The 12,869-nt window shown below is 39.3% G+C and overlaps 1 protein-coding gene across 6 annotated transcripts in view; it reads left to right on the forward strand.

Annotated features, from left to right (window-relative positions):
• The window catches only part of VAV3 (vav guanine nucleotide exchange factor 3), a 401,666-nt gene that overhangs the window by 91,179 nt on the left and 297,618 nt on the right, over positions 1-12,869 (forward strand). The gene's annotated exons all lie outside the window — the stretch shown is intronic.

Below are 12,869 nucleotides of genomic sequence, written 5' to 3' on the forward strand. Positions count from 1 at the left end.
GTTGGATTTCAAGGACATTTTTCACATGGAAATTGTTTTAATATTTACTGTTATTATCCGTATGTACACTAAACACATGTATAATAAGTGAAACAAATCATCATTTCAAAAATTATGGTCATTTATTATGAAGTGAGTGGACATAAACCTCTCACAAGTAACTAGCCATAAAAGAGTCAGGTAATTAAGGTGACAGGACTTTAGCTTATGCTGATGTAATTGCATTATGAAAATAAGCAAATAAGGAGGAAAAAACTAATGCTATTGAGAAGTTTGTCCTTATTCTTGTAATTCAGGTGCTAGTATCTTATCAAAAGGCTGTTTGAGAGTATACATTAACTCTGAGATATAATATTTTCATTAGAAAATAACCAATGGATTGCTCTTTGCTAAACAGCATAAACTTGAGACAGAAATATAGGAAATTTGATGCTGAAATACAGCGCATATGGGGAAGCCACTCTACCTGTGGTGGGGGAAGGCCCTGGTTCTCTCTCCGGTCTTAACCCATGGTCATTTTGTGATCTAGAAGGCACCAGCCTTCTCGGGCATCAGGCTGCCTGCCAGCTTGGAAAGCTGTACAAAAGGAAGGGGGGATAAGAAGGTGGTTTCTAAGCTTCCTTTAATCTCTGGAAAGCTGTGATTTAACTGTCTTGAGGTCCAAAAAGTGATGGAGGATAAAAGATGATAATTTGTACAATGAACTGAAAGCCAAGCCCCTAGTAAGGAAATGGGAGCGCATTTGTCTGTGACCATGAATCACAGGTGAGGTGGACACTTCTCTAAGCTGTTGGCCCTGAAAAACACCAGAGATATTTCTGGTTTTATTTTTCTTTTATCCTTCCGCCTATTCCTCCTGCACCTTTAAAAAAATCTTCTTTGATTTTTCTTTATTTTCACCCTCTCTTTTGGGGAAATGAAAAATGAAAATGAATTGGGGAAATGAAAAATGAAAAGTCTTGACTTTTTAAAGCTCATTAAGGAACTATTTATTTTTCATTTAAATTTGCAAGAAATGGTGTTGATAAATGTTGGAAAAATATATAAATACTTTAAAATGCATGGTGTTGTTCTACTGGAATGAGATTGCCTGCTAGATTGATTAGACAACGGAAGCTTTGTAGGAGAGTTGATACTACAAAAAATTGAATGTGAAAGCGTAAACTGTGTGCTTCTCAAGGATAAATGTATTTTTGACTGCTTAAAATATTTTAGCAGTGGTAGATCTGAAACAGAATTAAACATGAGATTGTGGTTTAGAACTTGAACCTACATTATAGTCACTTACATTTTGCTACTGCCAAGATTGGAGTAGCTATCTCTTTAGAACTGTATGATCTAAAGAAAACACTGAAAGTTAAAGAATTTGTGATATCGCTTCATAATTTACCAATACTAATAGTATTAAGCATTATATACTCTAAGTAAAAACTGCCAATACCACCAGTAATTGAACACTTAAAATATGCAGTCTGTTCAGTCTTCATGTATAATTTGTAAAATTGTGACAACGTTAAGAGGTTAGGTACTACATTTTTCTCTTCATTGTACAGATGAGAAAATCTGCATCCCAAATCACATATCTATTAGAGATTGAAGCAGCAGTTTGAACTCAGGTCTAGCTGATTCTCCACTACTGTACCATAGTGCAAACATTCACATAGCACATAACGTGTACTTTGCATACATTGAGGGAATCAGCACATCAATCCCAACATGTGGATACTATTATTTTTCCCATTTATAGGTCCTAGCTTGTGGGTAATGGAACTGAAATAATTCTTGTAGTTTTAAGTTGAAAAAATGTGAATAGTGTTAATTCAGAAACAAAATAATTTCTGATGTCGTGAATATATACATTTTAACAGGATGTGGATAGGTTGTTTTCCTCCATTCCGTAGGATTTAATTAAATGTTCTGTTAACTTAAAATGAATAATATCTATGTGTGCTCTCCTGTCTGCCTCATTTCCTACATTGGTGAATCTGGAATTCATGTGTATTTGGCATCTTTTTGCCAAAGAACGTATTAATTGTGATAGCAGCACCTAGTGTTTTTATAGCCTTTGAAGTTTTCAGAGTGCTTAATATTACTGACTTCATTTGATTGTCATAATACTCTTGTGAAGACATTCTTCAGATGAGGAAGCTAAGACATGGGGAGGTGCTTGGATAGTGATTCTAGGGTCTCCTTGCTTGGGAAGAGGAACAAGATCTGGAGCTCAGGCCTCTGGCTTCTCAGTCCTGTTTTTCTTGTCCACTGTCTGTGTTTTGGGTCTCACTGCTCTGTGGATGGTCAGGGAAAAGGATGAACTTATAGAAGAAAATTAAAGGAATTTATAAAATTAAAAAACACAGGTGATGTGTTACTTGGCATCTACTTATACTTTAGAAAGAAAGGAAAGATTTAGGATACTGCATGAGTCTGCAGCCCAGTGTTGGTTAAAGTTGTTTACTCTAAATAGGCATGTGATTCACTGATTGTCTGTACACATGCAGTCAATTCTTAGCTACACTCTCTTACCCCTTTTCTCATTGTGGTGTTTTCTGCTCACTAAACTTTGTCCAAGCTCTCCCTCTGTTTGGGGTTTAGGAAATTTATTTTGAATCTTAGGCTTGATATGGATGTGTTTTCTTTTGGAAAATCCTGGAAACAGTGTTAACACAAATGATAATTTGTATTTTGTGAGATGGTGAAGAGCATCTATTTGGGCTTCTCTAGAAGGGCTTATGATAATTCTGCCTTTCAGTGCTACCTTTATTCTTAGAATTGAGCTCTTTCCTCAGTAGTAATTCACTTCAAACTCCACCAACATCAACAAAAATTAGAACAGTTTGAAACACTTTCTACACTTTTTTTTTTAATCACACAGGAAAGAGGAGTGAGTTTAGTAACTTGAACTCATTTAAGAGTCAGCAGAGGCCTTCAGGTTAGATATGACTCTCACTCTTCAGGGTTGTTAAATACTGAAAAAAGTTTCTGAAAGAGGGAGATTTCTTTTCTAAGACTGCTGAGGTCTGGTGGGGGGAGAGTGGGGGAATGGGGGACGTTGAGGGTTTATGTTTTGAAAAACCATTTACTTTCTTACTTTTGAAAAAAGATGAATCTCTGGCTTTCTGATAATAAAAATAAGTAAAATCTTGTTAGTTAACTTCTTTGCTTAAGAAATGTAATTAAAATGTTTCCCCCGGCATAATATTAGAAATTACTATATTATTTTTTGACATCATGACAGTATCTGTAACTTTGTTCGTTTCCGTACTGTATATAAAGAATTTTCCATAACTGTTTCAATCGTCAGTTTATGATTAACTCACTCTTTGGAAATGTTTCCTACTGAGCTGTCTGTTGGCACATTGACAGTGCAGAAGCACATGGAATTTTTTCTTTAATGAGACAATTTCTAGAGCGTAATAGAAGTCAGGCTGCCACTGTCCAGATGAGTGACTAAAGTCATCTCCTTACCCTGCCTCTGGGTGAGTGTGAAGGGCCTGCTTCCCATGACACACAGTGTAAAGTGATATGTTTTCTTAAAGAGTATCCATACCTGGCCAGTGGTAGGTCCAGTTGATTTGAATTGCAATAGGATAGTTTCATCATGTTCAGGTTCAGGACAGGCACCGTCAAAAGGAATTCAGAGCATCAGCTTAGGGGTGAGTCAGGGATACAGGTAAGAACATTATTGGGAGAGAGAGAGAGAAAGAGTTGTATTTTAGTTAAGAATTAAACTAAAGAGCTTCTTCACAGCAAAATGAACAGTCAGCAGAGAAAACAGACAACCCACAGAGTAGGAGAAATTCTTCACAATCTATACACCAAACAAAGGACTAATATCAAGAATCTACAAGGAACTCAAATTAGCAAGAAAAATAAAACAAACAGTCCCATCAAAAAGTGGGCTAAAGACATGAATAGACAATTCTCAAAAGAAGACATATAAATGGCCAACAAACATATGAAAAAATGTTCAATATCACTAATGATCAGGGAAATGCAAATCAAAACCACAGTGGAATACCACCTTACTCCTGCAAGAATGGCCATAATTAAGAAACCAAAAAATAATAAATGTTGACATGGATGCAGTGATCAGGGAACACTTCTACGCTGCTGGTGGGAATGTAAACTAGTACAACCACTATAGAAAACAGTGTGGAAATTCCTTAAAGAACTAAATGTAGAACTACATTTGATCCAGCAGTCCCGCTACTGGGTATCTACCCAGAGGAAAATAAGTTATTATACGAAAAAGATACTTGCACACCCATGTTTATAGCAGCACAATTCACAATTGCAAAAATGTGGAATCAGCCCAAATGCCTGTCAATCAATGTGGATAAAGAAATTGTATATATGATGGAATACTACTCAGCCATACAAAGGAATGAATTAATGGCATTTGCAGCAACCTGGATGGAACTGGAGACTATTATTCTAAGTGAAGTAACTCAAGAAGGGAAAATCAAACATTGTGTGTTCTCACTCATATGTGGGAGTAAGCTATGAGGATGCAAATGCATAAGAATGATACAGTGGACTTGGGACTCAGGGGAAAGTGTGAAAAGGAGGTGAGGGATAAAAGACTACAAATTGGGTTCAGTGTATGTATACTGCTCGGGTGATGGGTGCACCAAAATCTCAGATCACCACTAAATAACTTACTCATGTAACCAAATACCACCTGTTCCCACAGAACCTATGTAAATAAAAAATTGAAAAACAAAACAATACATGGTTTCTGAGTTAGATCTTGGTTTGGATTCCAGTTAAGCTCCCTATTAGTATACAGTCTTGGGCAAGTAACTTGACTTCTTTGAGCTTCAGTTTCCTCATCCATGTATTGAGTTTAGGTGAGTATTAAATGAAATTGTGTATGTCAAGTGCTTAACAGAGTGTCAAGGTCCAAGGTAAGTACTCTTATTGTTAATGTTATTATCACTATTATTATTTTTAATGGTTGTGGGATTCATTGGTAAACATAGGTGTCGAATTTTGAATTAAGTGCAAGAGAACTAATGATATTAAAAGGGTGAGATAAGAAATAAAATTCATTCTTTCTAATGTTGTATAGCACTATTTTATTTTATTTTGCACAGCCATCATTTCTCTTTCCTTCTGTGGCCTTGGATCTCCTTTGAGAAACCACACTTTCCTCTTTCTTAATTACAGAGTTTGGATGGTTTCATCAATTATATCCCATGCCTTTGACCACATAGTGACGGTTCAGGAATGGGGTTAGTCACTCAGTTGGGACCAATAAGACATTTGCAAGGGTAGTTTTATTTTTCTCTCTTCCTGATACAGAAGAGTGTAGATGTGAGTCTACACAAGGAGCTATAACCATCTGGGTACCACATGGAGTTTCAAAATGGACCCAGTTCAGAGGGAATAGAGTTGAAGATGAACCTAGTGACACCCTGTGAAGTGGGAATCAGTGCTGTGCCCAAAGCTAAATGTATATCTATAGGTTTTTCCATGAACCAATACATTCCTCCTTTTCTCTTTTTTGAGCCAGTTTTCACTAGTTCTTTCAACCAAGAGTAAGAGAAATCTAAGTGATTCACTGTGTTTCACCAGTTAAATGATTTCAGGTTTGTAGATGTGTTAATCTTTATTACCGAAGTTCCAAGCAATTTGGAGACCATTTGTTAAGCCTCTACATCTCCTATCATATATGCAAGAGGAGATATAAAGACAAAGTCCCAGAACCTATTTTGCAGCATGTAAATAATAAAATAGAAGTACAGTCCCAGCTTCATAGTCAATGCTTTCTTTTCCTTGCCAGTGATTCCAGAAATATCATCGATCTTGAGGTTTAGAAGGTCACCACAGGCATCCCAACAACCTACTTGAGAGCCTGCAATGGTTTACTACTACCTGTCTATCTTTGTGAAATTCTGCCTGGCTTTCCCTGTCACAAGAAAACCCTCCCAAGCAAAGGCTTCTGAGCCTTTCTTGGCTATAGGTGGCCCCAGGGACCTCACCTTGGCATGGCTTGAAAGAGCCTTATTATCTAGTGCATAGACATTAATCAACACCTGGAAACATTTTTTCATATATACATATGTAAACAGGAAGAATTATTTTAGGGTGTAAATCTTTTTAGGTACTCGTTTGACATAAAACACGTTTGATGTTTCTCTCTTGAAGTATTTCCCACTCAAATTATCCAGAAATCTCTGGGCTTTATGTCATCCATGGGACTTAAATCAGCCTTGCTTCAAAGCCCCATAGGAGCTTGATCTCTCTGTCTGCTAGTGTGGTGCTATTGCACAAGACTGGTTCTGTGTGGTTCCTGGGACAGCTTTAGTTCTCTGATGCTAGCAATACCCTTGTATTTTCAGCCCTTCTCAACCCCATACTACCCACACAAGTTTCCTTCATCCCTATAGCATTTTAGCTTTTGCATTGAGCCTGGCCAGGCCACATCTCCCTAACTTTGTGATGAATTCTTTTCAGGGGCTCCTCGTATTCTTTCAGCAAGCTTGGGTCACATCCTCCTCATTCAGCCCTTACAGGGTACCAACTTCCAGTCTCAGAGCGGCATTTGGGATCCTGAGTATTTTTCCTCCCTCAAGGGTCTGGAATTTTCCCACAAATTAGCCAGCTTCCAGCCTAGAGCTGGCTCAGCCTGGCAAGGAGTACTGTCAGGAGTCAACCTCCACTCACCAAGGCCGCGTTTGCTTTGTCCCCCTGAGCAGTAGGAGGCCTGCCTGTATTTACATAACTAAGGGGGAGCTCTGCAGTGATTCCTCCCTGAACAAAGATAGCTTGTTCCAAGGCTACCTTTTTTTAGGCAAAGGAGGAGGGAACAGCTTCTAGCCTTCCCTAATGTATGTGTCTGGCTGGCTGTTAACACAATTCCCGGATCATTAGCACTATTGCCCTCCTTTGTTTTTGGATGGAGTTGACCTTTTTAACAACCTCATCTTTTTCCCTTTTGTAGGGGTATTTAATGCTTGGCAGATTTTTCCATTCTTACCTCCTCTTATAGAACTTTAGTACCCGAGCCATGCAAACACATTTTTTACACCTTAGTGATTATTCAAGTCCAGTTTTTAGTCTGCTCCTAGTTATTTTTGAGTCAGTTCAATAAACTCTTTACTCTTCTGTAAACTAAAGACTGTTGAAAACTTCTGGAATAATATTTCCCAAATAACTTTGCAAAGAATCCCATTGTCCTAAGAAATGTTAATAGGGAGACTGGAGAAAAATATTCTTGTTCCAATGAGTTTGGTAAACACTGCATATTGTATTTATGAGATATAGCATAGTAAAGGAACTGAAAAGTCCTGCAGTGAGGAAAACAAACTTTTGTTTACTCCAGAATTTCTCATATTTGCACATGATATTAGGTATTTAGATATCATGCTATTTAGGTATCACACAATTGCTTCAAACTCATTATGTATAAAACTGAAGTACTTTTTTTTTTCCTTTGGAGACTTACTTCTATTTTGGTAATGTTTCTTGTTTTGTTCACCCTGCCAGGAGCTAAATGGTTACAAATGCCCTATTTTTTTTTTTTTTTTTTTTTTTGAGATGGAGTCTCGCTCTTTTGCCCAGGCTGGAGTACAGTGGCACAATCTCGGCTCAATGCAGCCTCCACCTTCCAGGTTCAAGTGATTCTCCTGCCTCAGCCTCCCGAGTAGCTGGGGCTACAAGTGTGCACCATCATGCCTGGGTAATTTTTTGTATTTTTTAGTAGCGATGGGGTTTCGCCATGTTGGCCCAGCTGGTCTTGAACTCCTGACCTCAGGTGATCCACCCGCCTCTCCCTCCCAAACTGCTGGGATTATAGGCATGAGCCACCATGCCCAGCCAAAATGCCTTTTCTTTAACCCTCCTTGCTTTTGCCTTTAGTTGAGGTACTCATTACTGGGATTATTGAAATTGTCTTCTAGGTGTCTTCTTGCCATCAGTTTTGAATCGTTTCAAGCTAATCTTCAAGATAATCTTCCAAAAATGTAGATCTGATCATTTTACTCATGGGTTTGTCACCAGGGGAAGGTATCTGAGTTACCAGTGGCGAATCTGTACAGGTCTACAGGAATCTCAATTCTTGCCTCCTCAGAAGAAAGAATTCGACTGAGGGGCATAAGGCAGAAAAAGAGACCGAGGCAAATTTCAGAGCAGGAGTGGAAGTTTATTTTAAAAGCCTTTAGAACAGGAAAGAAAGGAAAGTATGCTTGGAAGAGACCCAAGCAGACACCGAGGTCAAGTACAGTGTTTAACCTTGATCCTAGGACCTTAGAAGCTGGCCCCTTTCCCATGATTCTTCCTTTAGGGTGGGTTGCCTGCAAGCCCAGTGCCCTCCTTATCCTTGGGAAGTGAGCACACACAGTGTGTTTAGGATGTTGTATGCATGCCCATCTGAGACTTTTTCCCTTTTTCTGGTGGAGTGCCCCTGGAAACTCATACTCTGCCATTTTGTCTCTTACTGTGCACTCCCAGGAAATTGCTTATCTCTGGTGCCTGCATTCAGTTAACACTTTAGTGCAACAGGTGTGGACCATCAGGAAGTGGCTTTTCCCTTGCATCAGCTGCCAAGTTATCACTTTTAGAGAGGCAGTGTGATAATCGCCAAACCTTCACCTGACAGTCCTAGTGGCTGGGAGAACCCTTTCCTGCCCACTCTTGCCTATCTAACTACCTGTAACAGGTTTAAAACTTAATAGTGGATCCCTGTTGTTTATAAGAGAATAACATCTAAACTCTTTTACAAGCCGCACAAGATTCTTCATGATCAGGCCTCTGCCTACCTTTCTAACCTTATTTCTCACTTTCCTACTCCCATAAAGTCCCTTGCTTGAGTCCTTCCAAATTACTAAATCATCATGACTCACCAGATTAATATTGATTAATATTGTTTCCTTTGCCTGGAATGCCTTTTCTTTTCATTCCCTTTAGTCCCTTGTCCGCGGTGACTCAATTCAAGATCACATACACTCATTACACTCATACACACACTGCTTAAAATCTGAAATTATGTGCTTTATCCAGAGCTCTGGACTTAGTTGGTTCTTGGATATATTGAGTCTTCTGGGCCTGGCTTTGCTACTTGTCTCTGCACATTCCCTCAGTTTCAACTGGGACCTTCCCCCTGCTTCTCTGCCCCATGGAAATTGGACCTTGACACATTACATTAGCTCTTTTCTTCAGCTCATCCTGAGACTTTGAGATCAAGTAAAACTGACTTTCACCCTACCCTGCCCCCAGCCACCTGTGTGCAGGAAAGTTGCTCAGCCTCTCAGAGCCTTCATGTTTTGATCTCTAAAATGGCCCTGATGAGGATCCCTACTTCATGGAATTGTGGTGAAGAGTGTGACTTGAATTCTGTGGGAAAAGCAACCAGTGCAGTGTGGGGCAGGGGGTAAGGCTCAGCCAGAGGTAACTCCTGAGTAATTCACCCATCATTTACTCATTGGGAAGTATTTGTATGCCATGTGCTTGTTTATCAGGGTGGAGGAGCAGGTAGTCAAGACCCCCCGCTCTCAAGGCACTGTCACTGTCCATCACTATACAAGTTAAGGAAACAAATTGGTAAAGCATAAACAAACAAGATAATTACAACCAGCGATAAGTGCCACTGAGGAAAGAAACAGAGAACAATGATGAGTAGCTGGAGGAAGCCACTTTAGACAGACTGGGAAGGAAACCCATTTGAAATAGCGACAGCCCAGTGAGAAGGGGATGCTAGTACTACCACACATTTACTTATTTATTTATTATTTTTTGAGACAGGGTTTCACCCTCCATACCTAGGCTGGAGTGCAGTGGTGCAATCTTGGCTCACTGCAACCTCCATCTCTCTGACTGAAGCAATCCTTCCACCTCAGCCTCCCGAGTAGCTGGGACTACAGGTGCATGCCACCACAGCCAGCTAATTTTTGCATTTTTTTGTAGAGACAGGGTTTCGCCATGTTGCCCAGACTGGCCTCAAACTCTTGAGCTCAAGTGATCCAGCCACCTCAGCCTCCCAAAGTGCTTGGATTATAGGCATGAGCCACCATGACTGGCCCTTGCCCTCTTATTTAAATTAAGTTTTATATAAGTTATAAAGCACATTTTAACTAGATTCTATCCTACCTCTTTCTGTAGATCCCCTTGGGCTACTCCTTCAACTTGGCCTCAGTTTGTTCAACTCTGATATTCTTCTGATTCTAAAATGCCACTTATTGGTAGATGTAATATGTATACATTGCATTTTGCAAAGTAATGTTTTGCTTTGATGATTCTTAGTTGTGTAATCCTCTCTGAAAACATCAAGGCTTAGGCTCTCTCATACCTTTTGTTTATAGATAAGCTCTTCTGCAGAGGCTTTTAAACCTGGGTATACTTCATTTTTGGTAATATTGACATTCCCTTAAAATTTTAAACTTTTAGAGAGAAAACTTGACTGTACATACACTTCTGGAGAGAGAAAGGCATTATAAAGAGCTAAAAGCATGATAAAGGTATCACCTAGATTTTACGTCTGCATTTGGCATAGCTACTGAGAATGTTTCCAAAACTGGAAATCTGGTTTGGGAACTGAAATCAAACTTCTCTTTGCTGTTTCAAGGATTCCTCTATAGATCAAGCAGTGAATCTTTCGGGTAGTTTTTTAAAAAAACTCTATTTCCTTCCTAATATACATGTAAATATGCACACAGAGGTTTACAGACATACCAAGATATACGTATCTATATACGTAAGTAGAGGGAAAGTTATTTAGGAAGGTGCCGAAGTGGTAATCCACGTGGAATTTTTGGATTTCGCTGATAGTCCTCACAGCTTGAGTGTAAGATGCAACAGGGGCAAGCTGGATCTTGAGGTCCAACAGAGATTGGGGCCGGAGTATGAGGGCCCTTGAGATCTTGCAGGGTCTGCACTGATTCTGACAAAGGGCCAGTGAGTACTTTTTAACAGATAGACAAGAGATGACCATAGACAGGAGATGACCTGCTAAGTGCTTGAGCTAAGCATTCTGTCAGTGGGGGAGGCTGCAGTGGACAATTGTAATGCCAGTGGTAGGAGGAGCAGGCTTGAAACTGAGGCAGTCTGGTTAAAAAATGATGCAGACCTTTACTAGAGCAACTGTAAAAGAGGCCCAGAGTTTGAGAGATTTGGGATGTTTAAGAATTGAAGTGAGTGGTCAGAGGATGAGAAGAGAGAATAGTGAGCCTTGGAAACCTGGCGAGGGGAAAAGTAGGGTTTATTGCAAGGGAAATAATGGAGCAAGAGCAAATGTAACTTACGGTGGGTTTCAAATTAATGTAGGAGAATTCTAATGGCATTTACCCTTAATTTATGTAGATATATTTTACAACCAAGTAGATATGTTTTATTTTTCTATGATTTTTGCTATATCATGCCATCCTAAATTTTCCCTTTGTTCCTTTTTTTGATGTTCAGTTGGTTGCTTGGTTGGGTTTTTTTTGGTATTTACTGATTATCTAGTGGAAGCTTGGTCCCTGGTAGAACACTTAGAAATTTGGGGTTTATCATTTCTATTAAAAATGGAAAATATTTTCTTTCTGTGTAATAGGAAACCTTCTAGGAATATTTGTCTGTATTTCCAAGGCTATGGCACATGTATGCTCACTAATGCACATATTCTAATTCCTAGCCTTAGTTGTTGGGCCATATCCTATCTGAGCTGTGTTCAGAAATCCTTGACCTCGTCACATTGGCTTAAGGGTAAGATGTAGTTTATCCAAGTTACATATGGAGGTCATTGAGTCTTCATTTGCTTATAATAAATTGTTATTGTAAATATGATGGATGAGAAATCTGTAAGGAGAATTGGTTAATTCCAGTGGGTGATATATTAATAGTCAATTTACTTGTCTACACAAACAGCAGCGAGGCAGAACTCTTGGCCTTTGACTGATGTGCCTGTGTATTTCCTATCAACAAGATCTCCTAGAAAAGGAGGATGGCACTTTCCATGTTTATTTTCTGTGTCTTCTTTTTTTTTAATGGCTTATGCACATCTGTAGGAATAAAGGAGGCTGGTGTTTGCTTCCCATGCTCAGTGAGAGGGGTAGTGTGGGGGTGGAACTGGATGAATGCTCTCATTTGCACAGGATTAGGCAGAGGAAGTGTGCACCAGTAGTGGTATGAGCACCAAACAACTACAGGAAACAATGCTTGGCAGTCACTGCAGCTGTGTGGAGTCCGGCTGTGCAGGCTTCCTCTGGATAGAGTTTAGTTTCTGAGTCACTTGTTTTCCACTTAAAGCACCTGTGTCTTTGGAGAACTCCATTGAAGAAATATTAGTTGAATATGGGCCTTTCTCTGGTTTGCCTCAATGCCAATTATAATGCTCTTTGGACATGAAAAGTTCTGCTAAATCAACATAGTGTCTGAGGACCAGTGGTGTCAGGACAGGCCAGTGCGTAGAGCAGTCAGAAATCATTAGGTTAGAAAAATGAATGGTTTTTAAATCTTTCAGAACACTCCCCACTGAAGTATGTATGCATGTGTATACACAATTAATTTTGCACAGAGATGTGCTTGGTGACCTTAGGTGTAGGCTTTACCTTGCTACTCTCATTCTTTGTTTCTGTGTAGAGGAAATGAAGGATGCTGCTTGCTGCTTCTGAGTAAGCAGGTGCCTTACAGATTGTGTGCTGAATCATTTACACTCTTTGAGTTTTCTTTTAAAGTAGCTGCATATTTATAATTCATCTTAGACAAGATGATCAATCTAGAATGGTTATATTCGGATATGGGTGGACACTGGACACTATTTTTATTGGTCAGTCTAGGTCAAATTTTAATGATGGTTGATAGCATTGGATATGGATTGGGTAGAGTAATGAAAACATACACAGAAGGCTAGATTCATGTTAGAATTAGCTATGCATCTGCTCCGTATATCT

The sequence above is a fragment of the Pan troglodytes genome, chromosome 1 (assembly GCF_028858775.2).
Source record: "Pan troglodytes isolate AG18354 chromosome 1, NHGRI_mPanTro3-v2.0_pri, whole genome shotgun sequence".
NCBI classification, from domain to species: domain Eukaryota; kingdom Metazoa; phylum Chordata; class Mammalia; order Primates; family Hominidae; genus Pan; species Pan troglodytes.